Source organism: Pteropus alecto, unplaced genomic scaffold (genome assembly GCF_000325575.1).
Source record: "Pteropus alecto unplaced genomic scaffold, ASM32557v1 scaffold76, whole genome shotgun sequence".
In the NCBI taxonomy this organism is placed as follows: Eukaryota; Metazoa; Chordata; class Mammalia; order Chiroptera; family Pteropodidae; genus Pteropus; species Pteropus alecto.
The window spans coordinates 3,811,522-3,826,625 of record NW_006443138.1 but is presented as its reverse complement, the minus strand read 5'-3'; the positions used below and the strand labels follow the sequence as shown (position 1 = coordinate 3,826,625).

At 35.9% G+C, this 15,104-nt stretch overlaps 1 protein-coding gene across 2 annotated transcripts in view; it reads right to left on the bottom strand.

Moving 5' to 3' along the window:
• Positions 1 to 15,104, bottom strand: part of MSRB3 (methionine sulfoxide reductase B3) — a 141,194-nt gene that overhangs the window by 125,248 nt on the left and 842 nt on the right. The window lies entirely within an intron of this gene.

Below are 15,104 nucleotides of genomic sequence, written 5' to 3'. Positions count from 1 at the left end.
AGAAATGGGAACAGCTGTGGCAGGACACTTGGACCCTGAAAGCTACTTGATGAGGACAGACTTAACAGGTCATGAAGCAAAACTATTCACCAATCCAATCTTGAGCTATTACCTTTCTTGGGTATCATGAGGGAGAAAGATAAACTTCTATTTATGTAAGTCACTCTATTTGGAATCTCTTTGTCACAATGGCTTGGAATGAAGCCTATCAAAATTGATGAGCAGAAGCTTTTCAGTTTGATATATTCCCATTCGTTTATTTTTGCTTTAACTTCATGTGCCTTTGAGGTCAAATTTATAAAATCCTTTCTAAGTCCAAGGTCCATGAGTTTAGTACCTATGTTTTCTTCTATGCAATTTATTGTTTCAGGTCTTATATTCAGGTCCTTAATCCATTTTTAGTTAATGTTGGTGTGTGGTGATAGACAACAGTCTCGTTTCATTCTTTGCATGTGGCTTTCCGGTTTTCCCAGAACCATTTATTGAAGACTCTTTCCTTTCTCCATTGTCTGTTATTGGCTCCTTTGTCAAAAATTATTTGCCCATATAAACAGGGGTTTACTTCTGGGCTCTGTCACCTCAATAATATTTAATAATAAAAAAAGAAGAAAAATACAAAGTAAATTACAGATAGCAGTTCACTTTTATCTTTAAACACTTCAGGATGCATTTCATTAACTAGAGTTCAATATTTGTTTATGATCTTTAAGGAAAATTTATATAGAATAAAATGCACAAATCTTTAAAGGTTGATGAGCAAATATATAATGTTACATGAGAATTTCATTTCATCTCTCACCCAGTAATAGTCTCTTACTGGTCTTCCTGCCTCTAACCCAGCCCCCCTCCACACAGTGGCAGAGCACGAGTGACAGCTCTGACTGCAGCCATAACCCAGCTTCACATGCTGCCATTGCTCGTTGGCGACTACAGGGAAATTTTCAACCAGTCTATCCTAGCATTCAAGACCTATCAGGCTCACTTTTTTCCTATTCACACAACTTCAGTCCCCAACACTCCTGGTACACTGTATACTCCATTAACTCTTTTTTCCTTTATCTCTAGTACCTCACACAGTGCCTGATCCTTAGTAGGCATTCAACAAGTATTTGCTGAATAAATAAATATTCTCTTCTGAGGGCAGCTATTTGTCATTTTCCACCTTTTCTACCCTCACCATACCACCCATATACTCCATATTATATAAAGAATAAACTCTTTATTTTTAACCTTCAAGACCCAGTTTAAATGTTATCTCCTCTGAGAAACTTTCCTTTACAGCCGTTCCCCTTGCCCTTCTCCCCATCCCTTCCATTAGACGATAAATCAGTTCGTCCTCTATACTACTTCCTACTTCAGTGCTTCTATATCTATTGTTCCATGTTATAATTTTAGGTTTATATATATGCATTTCCTATAAACTCCTTGAGAGTAGTCAGTGGTATTCACCTCTGTAAAATAATGGCCCTAAAAGTGTTTTTATGGAAGTGAACTCAAATGTCACTTCCTCTGTTTCTCCCCATCTCTGTGCATAATGTCCGTTTCCATAGGGCTATAGTCCTATACTGTATCTAGGCAGTGTGTTATATAGGAAAGAGTCAGAACTGGGTTCATATTCCTACTCCATCACTTAACCAGCTGATAAATCCTGAGCTAATTAGCTGCCCTCTCATCATCAGTTTCCTTATCTGCATAATGGAGATCATAACACTTCATTAAGTTTTAGAAGGATTAAATGAGATAATGTTCTTGAAAGTAACTAACAGACTGCTCAGTGAATTTTATTTCTCTCACTGAGAAGGGAAAGCAAGAGAAGGTCAGAGATATCATGTAGACACAGAGATAGAGAATGAGGGAGCAAGCGGGTATATGTAACTGTACATATGTGTGTGTTGGAGGGTTCGAATTCTTTAGTTTTGATCAGGGTAAGGATGACGTGGCTGTTAACAGACAACTCAGCTAAGACTAATTTAATATTAATTTTTGTATTCCAGCAATTATGCTTTAGTGACTGCCAAAAAAAATCATTATATTTGACCAAAAAATTTTCAAGTTTTGCAATCGAATGTTTCAGTCAATCCTATAGAGTGATCTAACCTTATGCATGCATGAGGCAAACGTATCAATAAAACAGAAGAAATGTGACAAAGTAAACTTCTGGTCCACTATAATTTGAACATCTCAATAGGAGTTATAAATAATTGTTGCAATTCAACTAAAACTGCCAATATTTATCTTATTCAAAGATAAAACTGTTCTAGGACTTACAACTAATTTTGCATCTGGATCTGGAGAATTATCTACAACATTAGATACTGAATTCTCAGTAGTAACATTGTGACTAATATTAATTTGTCATCTGAATCCCAGTAAGCTCCCTTGTTCCTAGGTTCTTCTTCCATATAGAATACTAACAACTTTTTATATTCCATAATTACACTATTAACTTACATTCGGGTTAGTCTAAAAGCATTTTCCAGCCTCCTAATTTTGATATTTTGGATTCCTCTTAACAATAAAAGTTTTTCAAAGAAAGGTTAACATGTTTCACAAGTGTGTAATTCCCACAGATAACAGGAGAGCTCAGGAAATGTGCACTTATACATTCTTGCCCACCAGAAAAAAAAAAAAAAGACATCAACTCAAGAACAGACCTTACCCAAATGACATGAATCAAAATATCCCTAAAAAATGCTGAAGTTCAGGTATAAAAAGTATGGTGGTAATCACAGAATACAGTAGATGTTACTATATAGTTATATGAAAAAGATAAAAATAATCCTTAAAAGAGAGAAATTTTAATATAAAAATAATAACTCAACAGTAATCTTGTAGGCCCACAAGCCCCACTTTAGTTAACAAATAAAAGAATCCAAAATTCCTCCTGCAAAGAAGAGTCAAATGCTATTGCATGTTGTTGGTTATTTTTATTTAATCATTTGATAAGTTCAGGCTTAATGATATTTATAAACACTTTTTCAAGGTCATAGACCTAAATTGTGATGTCAATCTTTCAAATGCCTATGAAAGAGAAAAGTAAATAAAACATACAAACATATGGCAAAAGACTGAAAACTACAGAGTAAAGATCATAAAAAGAGAATAAAACACAGGACAAGGAGTGTCATCAAATATGTCCATGTTAACATAAAATGTAAATGATTTAAATGTATCTACTAAAAAAAAAATGACTCTTGTATAAAGCTACAAAATAAGGAAATGACATAGATCAAAGAAAAAAGAAGGGAGAAAAGAAACTACGCATGCAGACACACATGTGCCTGTACACACTCTCACACACACACACAGGTAGCAATACAAATAAATACATTTTAGAAGAGAACTCACTCATGTTCTCCCTCAATGAGATTCCTAATTCCCACTGAAATGGTGACTAGAATATAAAAATACAGGAAAGTCCACAACAGCCCTAGAAACTAAAACAGGCTAAACCCACTTTGAAAAACTTTCACTAGATAAAGTACAGAGAGAATGTATCAAAGAAAAGGCCAATTCTCCACTCATGTCATGTGCAAACACTGTTCCTGCAAGTTAGTGGGAGAGAATCCAGCTGACTCCCACTGGGATTCTAAAGAGAAGGAGCGAAGGCCAGAGAGCAGGTAGGTCACAGGTATGGAGAGCTTAATAACCGGCACAGGGTATATCTGGACCCAACAGGTTACTCTGGCAAGCATTCACAACACCGGAAGCCACACTTCCAGTAGTTCTGTGGCAATGTTCATGTCTAACGTACCGATTTGGGAAGCACCACCATGGCTGACTTGAAAAAACAGGCAAACTTGGACACAATACAAGGGGGCATTCCCCTGGAAATTCTGGATGTTGTTCCAATCAGAGAAAAGCTACTTCAGCCCTAAGGCAACAATTCTCGATACAGCCACCTCCAGTTCTGATGCTGCTTCCCTCCTCTCTACACTGAGGCCACTGGAGTCTGAAAGTTAAACTACAGGAAACCTAAACTTTTCTCTTCTCCCATTTATCGCCCTGAACGATTTTTAAAAAACAGACACCAAACTCAGCTAAAAAGCCTCTCATTCCCCAAAGTGGGCAAACGCCTGCCGCATTCATCTCTTATTGCTCTATTCAACAACCACATTCTGAAGATGAAGCGAGAAACGAGATGCCATAGTCTCTGCCACCATGAAGCTTACATATTCATGAGAAAGATATTATTAGCAAGTGCAATAAGAATCGCAGAGCTGTAAAGAAAAAATAAAAATCTTATATAACAGAGAAAAGTAGTCTAGTTTGGGAGACGTAAGAAAGTGTGCCTGGAGGTAGTATTTAATATGTAAACTAAGAATGAAGGATAAGATTCTGTTGTCCAGATTAAGAAAACGGAAAGAAGTGTTCCAGACAAAGAAAAAGAGGCCATGGCTCCGAGATAAGAGAACAGCCCACTGAAGGTTAAGAAAGCGCAACGTGGCTGCATGGCATAAGTGAGGAACAGAGGCGGGAGGCTGACGAGGCAGGCAGAGGCAAATCTTGGAAGGTGTTATGTATTTACATATACATAACATATGTATTTATATTTATGTACATCTAAATTTGGAACTTCATGCTAAAAAGAAAAGGAAGAAATCAAAGAAGAATAACACAATCAGATATGCAAATTTAAAAGATTACCATGACTGAAAAGGGGGAAAATGGATGGGGAATAGCATGAGACCAGAGGTAGTGAGACTAATTAGGAAGCATTGCAGAAACCGAGGCAAAAGATTGATACACAGCATGTGGCAGGCAAAAAAAAAAAAAAACTTTAGGAGGACTCATGCTGGCTCAAGCAACTGGTCAATGGTGATACCATTTACTAAGCTAGGGAACCAGAAGAGAGGCTTAAGCTTGGGCCAAAAAAAAAAAAAAAAAAAAAAAAAAAAAAAAAAAAAAAAAAAAAAAAAAAAAAATTCATTTTGACATGTTGAAGGTGCCTAAGAGATGGCCATCCAAATGGAGATGAAATAGAAGTAAGTGGATCTACAGGACTGTAGAGGCCTGTGGTTTAGGATAGATTTGGGGGGAGTTAATTTTATACAGATAAAAGCCATGGAGTAAATAAGACTGCCTAAGAAAATGTGTAAAATGAGAAAAGAAAATGTTGGAGCCCTGAGGAACTTCAACATTTACAGGTGACCTGGAGGAAAAAGAGGTAGCAAATAAAAACTAGCAAGAAGCAGCAGTGGCCAGAGAAGAGACAGGTCCAGGAAAGTCTTGTCCCAGAGTGATAATCATGATGATGATGATGATGACTAGGATGATGATGATGGTGCTACTAGCTAACATTTTCCATGAATAATTTTGTGAAAGACAGTGTGTTCAGTAATTCACATATATTATTTCATTTAATGATTACAACAACCTATGTGGTAGGAACAATACTAACCCCATTCTACAAGTGAAGAAATTGAGGCACAGATAATTTAATTAATTTGCCTAAGATCACGTATCTAACAAAATTGTTAGAAACCAAGAGAAAAGACTATTTCTAGTAGTGTGTGATCAATTTATCAAATGCCCTGAAGTCAGGAAGATAGGAACCAAATTGAGTCCATTGGGTTAAATGATACGGATACCATTAGTGGCTTCAATCAAAGCAGTTTCAGTGGAATGATTCTTCTTGTTTTCTTAGACCCTGTATCCCAGCCATGAGCAAACCATCATTTCTGCCACCAGCACCCTGATCCAAACCATTATCAACTCTTAACTGAACTACTGAACTAGCCCTAATGGTTTGCCTGCTTCCACATTAGGCCCCTAACAATCCATTCTCTCCACACAGCCAGAGTGATTATTATAAAATGCAAATCAAATCTTGACGCTGCCCGCCTAAAATCCTCTAATGGCTTCCATCCCACAGAATAATATCCAAACCGTAATGGTCTCAGACCCCCATATGATCTAGCCCTCCTGTTCTCCCTCTAGCTCCTACCACAAAATGGTCTTATTTTTCTACAACAGGCCATGCCAAGTCCTAAACTGAGAATGAAAGTCCCGAGTCTCTCTGGTTCATACTGCATCTCCAGAAATTAAATAACTTAGTGCCTGACACAAGCTCAATAAATATTTTTGGATGGATGGCAGATAGAGACAGCAAGGATGTAAAACAAAAATTGTTAAATAACTTGGTCACAGAGGATGACAGGTCAAGTAGGTTTTTGTTTTTTAAAATGAGAGAAATTTGAGCATATTTAAATAAGGGATAGTAGGAGATTATTCGAGAGTTTGGAAAAATTTAAAAGACATCATACAGTCACAGAATGTGAGAGAAAAATAATTAGGAAATTAATCAATTTAGGAAAAAATTAAAGCTACATAAGAAGATTATGGTACAAAGGGATTTTATATCTCTATGACAAAGTTTTTTGTTCTATAATTTGAGGGGTTGGGGAAAGTCATTAGTTTCCAACTACTATCAAATAATTATTTAATTATTTTCCTTCATGACATCCCTTGGTTATTTCACACTGAAAGGAAGTTGTGATTAGCAATTATATATGTCTGATTAATAAAATAATTATTCTGAACAAATGCAACTTAGTTGGGAAATCCAAGACTCAGAAAGATTAAGCGATTCATTTAAGGTCACACAAATAATTTTAAAAAGAGAATGTCATTGTTTAAATATGAATAAACTGGTCCAAATTAGCAAAAAAAATCAATGAAATCAATCCCAAACCATGGACCAAAAATAAAAAATTGAAAGATTTTAAAAGGATAATGAAGAAGACAAATTTTCTTCCCCTCTGAGTAGGAAAAAAAGCAAAGAATTGAAAAAACAACAACCACCTTGGGTAAGAAAGTTATGGTCCAACCACGAAGCAAATTAAACTGAGACATGACATTAAGCAACTGGTGCTACACAGGAAAATCAACCTGAACATCACACTAGGGTCATTCCTTTTTGAATGTCACAGAAACATGTCTTCAAAAGTTAAATAAAACGAATATACAATTAAAAGAAAAGACCACATAGGAGTCAGAATAGTGTAATGATTAAGAATATGGACTCTGGAGCCAGACTGCCTAGATTCGAATCACAGACACACAAATTATTGACTGTCTCTGTGCTTCAGGCTCTAATCTTAATATGAGTTATCATGATACTTTGTACCTCCTTGATAAGGTTGCCATGAGCATTAAATGAGCTAACATATGTAAACAGTAAATACTTAGACTAGTGCCTGGCTCATAGTAACATCTGTATGTATTTGCTATCATCATTATCACTATCATTATTATTATTATTTGATATATGGATGATGAAGCTTAAAAAGCAATGGGACAAAATACAAAGACTTGACTCCAAAGCAAAATACAAGAGCCCTAATGGATAAATGCAGAAATAAATTAAAAGTAGAAAAACAATAATTTAAAAATGCTAATCTTTTAAAAATGAGTTACATACACCAATACAGATAATACAAACTAATATATTTTAAAGGCAAGAGAAGATACTTTTTTTTTAACCTATCAAATTAGTAAAGTTTTTTTCTTTAAAGCTTAATGAAGAAAATTTTCTTCTTTAATGGTAAAACCATATTAACTAGTTTTATGAGTTAAATTTAGTTTCAGGATGGTCATAGGCAAATTCTATTGGTAGTGTGTGCCCTAATTAAAGAGGACTTCCCCATCTGAGATATATTGTCAAGCCTGAATAAGCAATTCTTAGCTGTACATTTAGAACAATTGACATAGTATCTAGTGCTTAATGCCATTACTTCAGATGGGATATTTAATATGATGTTCTTAATACATTGTAATCTATCCTCTAAATAAACACTAAATCTTTAAAGGGTTTATGTATCTTTGCTTATAGATCAAATTACTGGGCACATAGACTACAAATTTCAAATATAAAACCTTAGTCACAGAATAATATTTATATTTAGTTTCATAAAAGACAAACTGAACCCAGCATAACAAAAGATATAACCTTGTATAATTTACTAATCATGCATTTCCATAAAACATTATAAAAGCTACTTGAATTCTTTTAGACAACCTGTAGATTACAGAATCTTAAAGCAAAAGCAACAGCAGGTGTTACCCAGTCCAATTAGTTCATTTTACAGATGTGAAAACTGAAGCACAGGAACTTTAAATGCCTTAGGCTAGAACTCAGTCTTCCAATTTGCTATCCAATGTTCTTTTCATATGCGGATTCCCTTGCAACATGAACAAGGACACCAATATGCTAATATGCCAATTTTTTAACTGGCTCTGCACACAGGTAAACATCCTCTGCCTTCACTACATCCTCTTCCCAGCCCCCTAAGGAGGGGATCTGACTAGGAAGCATATTTACACACCAAGAAATCAGGAACAACTACAATGCATGCACTTTTTCTTTTTCACTTTCAATTACTATGAGACCAAAACTCCAAGACCATTTGTGTTTCCCCCACCCACGCAACCACCGCACTGTCTTATCTAATCTCCTGGACTGTATACAGGGAGAAGTGGCATACCTTTCCTTACTTACATACCACTACACTAAGATAAAAACTCTAAGGTAAAGTAAGTATCCATCTATAGATCTATGGATCTCTCCCAACTTTAGCTAAGCTCAGATTCTCTGACAAACATACACAATATAAACAAGAGAAATGAAACAACGAATGTAAAATTTAGGACTCTCTGATTTTTACAAGGGCTTATTTTTTAAAGACTAACATGTAGCGCGTTATTTTCCATTGTGCCTTAAGTTTAACATATGTACTAAAGGATTGGTTGGTTTAGTTCAGTTTTGAGTTTCTGTTTGTTTGTTTTGCCTTTAAAATAAAATAGTTGACCCGAGAAATCATAAAGATTCATTGTGTAATTCATAGTAACAGAAGACAGTTATGCCATGGCCATCACAGAGACTGTTGTAGGTATGGACTTGTATGCAAACTGTCTACTAAATTTCATCTTAAAAACAGCGCTACAGCCCTAAGAATGATGCTTGTATACTTGAAAATATAAATTTTTTACAAATGTTCACGTAGTAATCCCTGAGAGTTTTTGATACCCCAGTCGTGGCATAAAGTACACTGCCAGGCAATTGTTGTTACAAGCAATTGTTGAGAGAGAATGTTGAGTAGTTTTCCTGTCATTCCAAAATTTCAGTTATGGCTCAAATTTTCAAACGAAAGTCTCTCACATATTCTACAGTGCGACCACAATGAGCTGCCGAAAGCCGAGGCTAGAACCTCGCTGAGTACCCACCGAGCAAGAAATCAAGTGTTGTCTTAGGCTCTATAAGTCATAATTTGCACATGTGTGCACTTTCCAAATATATGAAAATGCTTTTGCACTTTTTAAAAACATTTCAAATTTTATAGTGGCTTTTTTACTACTATGAATTTTTCTCAGTCAACAGCTACCAAAAAGCACAACCAATAGTATATGGGAGGGTCACCTTTTTAAAACTGAGTTAGAAATTGTTCTTATTCCTGTACACTAAACATAAGTATGTCATTTTAGGCAAATTTATGAACAATGTACTATTTTTAGAAACTTAGAATCAGAATTTACTGTTGGTCAGGAAGCCAGGCCCTGAGAACACATTTCCTACACCAACATTCTTTCTCTATTTCAGCTCGGTGTTTTACAAGCCTCTATGGTCTGTGCAAATAAAGCCCTCTCAATGAAATAAATCCACTCCACTTTTCTCAGGAAGTCAGGTATCGAGAAACTGCCCCACGGTTTCCAGATCAGCACACAGCTGGGTAACCCAATCATGAAATGCCAGGTAACAATGATGCTCCAGGCTACCACAGCCAACTGTCAGAGGTCAGAGTACAGTGGCTAGGGTGGCGAACTCAAGTGTACAGAAACCTTGCCGGAGACACTTAAAGAAGAGGATTAGAACCTGAACATGGCAATAAAAAGTGCCCATAAAGGAGAGAGAGAGAGAGAGAGAGAGAGAGAGAGAGACACACACACACACACACACACACACACACACACACACACACACACACAGCCAAAGAGTACTCCGTCTGGCAGGAATCATATCTGGTTCACATTCTTGGGGAAGGTGAAAGGAAGAATGGAGAGGAGACTGAGCAGTATATATGTTCAAGGCCAACTTGTAGGAAACTAACAATAGAGAGCAAGGCTTGGTGATGATGAAGACTTTTAAGAAGTTAGTCCTTTATCTTAAGAAAGAGAAGAAGCCAACTGAAAGAGGTTAAGCATGGAAGTAGCAGCAACAATTTTGCAGTTTAGGGAGGTCATTCAGCTGCAATATCCTTCGTTCAATGTTTCCCATGTACTGTTGTTCACGGAGTGAGTAACTATGATGTCCCCTAAACAAGGAATGCTCATGGAGAGAATTCCACACACTGACTGGGCATTTTTCAAAGCCAGATCAAACTGTATCTTCTTTACGATGCTTTTCCTGTGCCCTTCCTCTTACTCCAGTCAACAAATGTTTTCTTCTCCCCTTTATTTTTAACCTTCCTTACTCACACATGTTTATCTCCAGCCCTGATTTCTCCAAGTTAGTCTCACATTTCTGATTCTACTACAGATCTCCATGTAAATGTTCTACCAGTACCTCAAATGCAATAGATCTAAAGCAACACTTATTTTTTTACCACCACCCATAAGCCTGCTCTGAGTTCACATTCTCTCCATTGCTGAGGCTTAACACCTTACCATCATCTTTTATTCATTGCTCTCTTTCTCCATATCCAATCAATTGTTTATTTCTGTCGAATCTATCTCAGCAACAGTTCTCCAATCCTGTGGCCACTACCCTTGTTTAGGTCTTTATTCTCTAAGAAAAATTGTTATAATCCTTCTTTATCAATCCAATGGTTTCTTTCTCAATTCAATTCATCCTCTGAATTATTAAATAATATATCCTACAATTCCACTCTGATTATGACATTTCAAGGACCTAAAAAAACTATCTCATAACTTACTAATCCAGCCCAAATTTCCTAGCCTAGCATTAAAGGTCATCCATGTCTAGGTCAAACCAAATTTTCCATCTATAAACTTTCTAGTCATACTATTTCCCTTCATATGTGCTTCAATTTGTTTTCTACACCTGCCCTCTCTACAAGATCTTGTAAATACTGGATGCTCGACAAAAGTTGATTTTCTTCCACATGAGTCTGCTATACTCTCCTTCTCCATGCAGAAAACTTACAGAAAAACATGCTATCGTTCTATATATTTTATCCTCACAAGGGAAATTAGGATGTTCACATATATGAAACTTTCTTTTGAATAAACTTATTGGTAACTATACAAAAGAATATCAATGGAAAAGCCTGTAAAATCTAGAAAATAGACAAGCACCAAGAAAAAAGAGTAGTGTGACTGAGCTCCAATGTCAAAAAAAGAAGGCAGTAACAAGCAGGATGCCATAAAAGCTTCAAAACATTTGAAAAAGCTGGAATCATTTTACCTGAGACGTTGGATGCTGAAAACTTATCAATATTCTTCTAGATGGTTCACTGGTCTAATAGAACTTAGAGTCTAGTGAAGAAGATGAATACCTATGGACTTTGTAATGCAAGATGGTAAAATCGTGTTCTAATCAAGGTACAAAATGTCTCAGAAGCACAAGGAGATGAAAAGTTCTAAGAGATGAAGAAAGCTTCACAACATACCACGCAATAGAGGCTTTAAGGACTTCAACAGAGAAAGATATTCCGGGCAGCAGAAACAGTCTAAAGAAAATGAAGAGGCAGAAAATGCTAGACATGTAAGAGAAACAGGAAAATAAAAGAACTCTTGGTCCCTAAACTATTACTATTTAGAATGTCTCTATCACATATAGTTTTAATGAATTTACCCTTAAGAGCTATTTGAACTTAGCATTTTAATTCGGTGAGTTCAAGAAAATATGCAGATGGTTATCTTGCAGGATGGATCCGTTGTTACTAAACAGGATTTTCACAACTCCGATCTCAACTTCTGTTGTAATTCCTAAACGTGGTGCTGCACTCACTTTATTCCCCACTGGCCTTCTCATCAGCATTTCTATAGCAGTCCCGGGATCACACTGAAGGTATCACACTCTTTTACACATGCAATGCAGTCAAGAGAAAAAAATATATATTTTAAGAATAACCCCATAACAAAAAACTTAATAATGTAAAATCAAACCATGTAACTATATACTACAAAGAACTCTAGAATTAGAAGAGACCTTAGGGAAAATCTAGAACAACCATTTGACCTAGATCAACTATGCCTTTCAGATTCTTTCAGGAGTTTAGGATCAAGGTTAAATGACTTAGTTTCTCTCTGTGCTTGAGACTGAAGGACACGTAAATACCCAGGAGTTGCTGAGAAGCCACATTCAACCATGAAACAGGAAAGCAGAAAAGGTGGTCAGCAAATAGAGAACAATGAAGCAAAGAAAGGCAAAGACTAGAGACTGGGCAAGTTTCAGGCTTTCCAGTCTCTGGTCCCTAATAAGGTCTGTCTGCATTTGGCTCCCATCAAATTCCTTTCTTTCTTTTTCCTAAAACTAGTTCAAGTTCATTTCTGTTACTTGGAGCAGAAACTTAAATGAGGCAATAATCAAAACCCTCCATAAAGTCAATTGGTTGATTCATTTGTGGTCTACCTTTTCTATATTTTCTCTTTATATTTCCTTAAAAGCCATAAATATAACTTTGGTATGCTATGGAAACAAACATGTGAACAGAGGTCCGGGACTGTGCTAAGCATTTTAAAAAGAAAACCCATCATGGCCAGGAAGGAGAAAACACAGGAATATTTAAGGTAAAGCCTTGAGGCATCTGTACAGCAATCAGAGATGCTAACTAACAATTGACAAATTAAATAGCTATCTGATTACCCTCTATCCAATACCAATTTAATTCTAAATAAACCAGATGAGTAAGTCCAAATCAGTCTTCTCTGAGGTTTGATCAAAAGGTGAAAACCCAACATAGGGCATTTCATCTGGAATGCCCCCAAATAACTAGCCACAGTCCTCCCAAACACAGAAAGGTTTGGATGCTCTCCAGTAGCATCCCTAACCTGGACCCAAATTCCAAAACTGAATGCAAAACTATCTTAGGGACTGTGCTTAACTATACCCAAAGAGCAGTTAGGCATTTACCCAGCACTTTCTGGTATTAGGAGAGGGGTTAAAATTAACAGAAGCTTAATATAATTAAACTCTGTCCAGGTGTGCACATCTGTACGTGTGTGCCAGGTATTGAGATGTTCCTGAGGTGGATACAGGCTCCCCAAAGCTGGATCCAATCCCATCAGATCTGACTACAAGTAGACCAGTTTAACATGAATAGCAAGTCAGAGTTGACAATCAGAAGTTTGAACCAATGTAGTGGGTGGCTCTGCAGGGTTATATACACAAAAACAGTATTATAGGATCTTGGAGTTAGAAGGGACTTGAAGACTATGCCCAACCAACATCATCATTTAACAGAGAAGGAAGCTAAACATGTGAACCAAATTCATCAATCAAATCCCTAACTACAATAAGTATCACAGGTGAGATAAAATCAAACGGACTGTGACCAGATTATGATAAAACCAAAAAGTATTATTTCCTAAGGATGCTCTTCAATGGTTGAAAATTTATTTTTAATTTAAAAAGTATAAGTGTATTTAAAAATCTATTAAAAACTACTGTTGGGATATCTTTTAGATATTTTTGTTACTTAATTTTAGCAAAAGAGTAGATTTGTAACCCAATGGGTTAACATTTTGGTTAAGATAGTAGAATAAGCACCTTTAAAAACCAAAAAACTGTTTTTTGGGTGCTGATTCAAACCTAAATGATGTTGTATGCTTGCAACCTTGGCAGACAGGCAGTTTAGGCACTGTGACAAAATTCTAAGTGGCAGAGTTACTTATTTTGATACAAAAGCATTCCAGACATTCACATAAGGCCCTAATAAAAGTCACCAGAAATTACACTTATGTAAGTCAGCTGGGACCAAAATTAAAAAGAATAAAGGTTTAAATGGTCCAAATATAAACTTGGGATTCAAAATTGCTGGCCAGGGGCCACAGTACGGTGGCTTTTGGTCTTCAAGGGCTGCTTTACCACAAGTATTAGGTAAGTCAACACATCACTGAGGAAAAAAAAACATACATATATTCCTTGCACAATCCACTATTTATGATGCAGCACAGTACTTTTTAGAAGATCGCTGATAAAATATAAAGTCAGAACCTGTTTCTCTGAAGAAGTGCTATTAAAGGTACTCCTAAAATATGAATCTATAAAAGTAGGTCTTTTTGCAAAACAATATTAATCAGAAACAAATAAGGAACTGAAATCATTATTTAAATTAATATTTATAAACTGCAGATTTAATAATGTTAATTTTAAATATCTCATTAATCTGAGTTGACAATTTATAAGTTACATGAATCCTGAAGATATTTTATAGAAAACTATTTTAAAATCAATTTTGCCAACAATTTTGCCAAAACTATTTTAAAATCAATTTTGCTACAAATGGAAATACCAAGATAGACCAGAGAGTGCTGAATATAATCCATACTTAAGAGAGTCATTTTTCAACAAATATATAAGTCCTAGTGTTAGCCATACCTTATTTTAACAGCTTAGTGTATTGGTGGCAAAAACAGAAGCAAACTAAAATTTCCTAAGAAATTTCAGCTCGGAGGAATTATAATTTCTGTTCTTCCATGCCAGATGAAATTAAGAGCTGAAAAGTTCTGATGAGTAGATACACATCACAAATATAAAAGTGTATGTAATTTCACACTTACCTTAAACTCTACATTTCTGCTTTCAAATAATTAATTTTTATAATAACGTTATGTAAAAAAACTCACTGATCTTTCCCACATGATTTAAAGAAAACTATCTTAAAAAAAAAAATCATTCTGTTAAGGCTTAACAATTACCAATTTGAAAGCTTATAGTCCTAAACCAAATAATGGAATGGCACCTTTCGTTTACACAGTTGTACTTAAAAGAGTCCAGCATAAAACTTAAAAAACTTGAATGCTTTTTCCATTTCAAAACAAAAGTAGCACCTGGCCAACTAAGCGTTTTGTCCGGTTTTGGCCTATTAAACACCAGCGTGACCCGCGGGAGCCGCGGCGGCCGCGCCTGTCCGTGCGCTCGC